Source organism: Nannospalax galili, unplaced genomic scaffold (genome assembly GCF_000622305.1).
Source record: "Nannospalax galili isolate Female #2095 unplaced genomic scaffold, S.galili_v1.0 scaffold1138, whole genome shotgun sequence".
Lineage (NCBI taxonomy): Eukaryota > Metazoa > Chordata > Mammalia > Rodentia > Spalacidae > Nannospalax > Nannospalax galili.
In genome coordinates, this window is record NW_008342297.1 from 3,216,523 (window position 1) to 3,217,899 (window position 1,377).

Genomic DNA, 1,377 nt, shown 5'->3' on the forward strand with positions numbered 1-1,377 from the left:
AAGGCCTCATTGAACGACCCGATGGCCCCCCACCTGGGTCAAGTCCTTCCTTCCCCCCGATTAATCCAACTGTGTCCCGCGCTATCGTCTCGCCAGCAAGAACGACGCGGCACACTCAGGATCCTTCTGCAGAAAAGCTTTAATGCATCTTGAGAGGGAGAGCATAAGCTTACAGGGCGAAGACCCCGAATGTCGGAAACCCAGCCCTTATATAGGTTAGTAAGCCCGTCTTGGACGTGGCAACTCTTGATTGGTCGCAAACTCATCAGCCCATATCACGCCACGAGGTAGGCAGAGACTAGAAGGTGGAAAATTACTTCGGGCATGCGTACTGACTTATTTACTGCTCAGCATGAACCGGATGTGAGCGCCATCTTGTAATGGCGTCTGCAGGGACGGCAGGCGGCTCCCCACACAACTGCTCCCCCTCCACCTCTGCAGGTCCTCCCTCTCAGACCAAAGGTGGAAGAGAAACCCATTCTCCAGGGAGGCACGGGGGAGAATGACATCTTTCCCCCGCCCTACTCAGATGGGCACCCCACCAACTGCACCACAAGTGCAGTCCCCACCTCCTAACCCTGAGGAGCCACCATCGTCTCCACAGGGACCTGCTCAGGCCACACGGAGCTGGGGGGGGCAGGCCCCCAGCCTGATAGCATTGTCCTCCCCCTCCAGCCAGTGGGGCCCCCAGATGGAGAGGGCAATCAGCCCTTTCATTACTGGCCCTTTGCCACCAGTGATCTTTACAATTGGTGCTCACAGAATGCGCCTTTCTCTGAAAATCCCAGGGACTTGATTAACTTACTGGAAACTGTTCTCTTCACTCACCAGCCCACCTGGGACGATTGCCACCAGCTCCTGAGTGTCCTGTTCACTATGGAGGAGCGAAACAGGATCCTGGAGGCAGCCCGGAAATTGGTTCTGGGCCCCACCAGGGACCCTACCACAGACTCAGGCATCATTAATGCCAGCTTTCCCCCTAGCCATCCCAACTGGGACTACAACATGGCAGAAGGTAAGGAGAGGCTCCTGGCCTACTGCCAGACTCTGTTAGCGAGTCTCAAAATGGCGGCTCGCAAACCCGCCAATATGTCTAAGGTCTATGATGTCAGACAGGGGCCCGAACAGAGCCCAGCCTCATACTTAGAAAGGTTACAAGATGCCTTCTGGCAGTCCACTCTGTATGACCCAGAAGCGGAGGAATCAGCTCAAACTGTGATGTTTGCTTTCATTAACCAGGCAGCCCCTGACATCAAGAGAAAGTTACAGTCTTTAGATAGACTAGGAGAAAAGAACCTTAGGGACTTAATAGCAGTGGCAGAAAAGGTTTATAATAGAAGGGAGACCGCAGAACAAAGAGAGGAAAGAAAAGAAAAA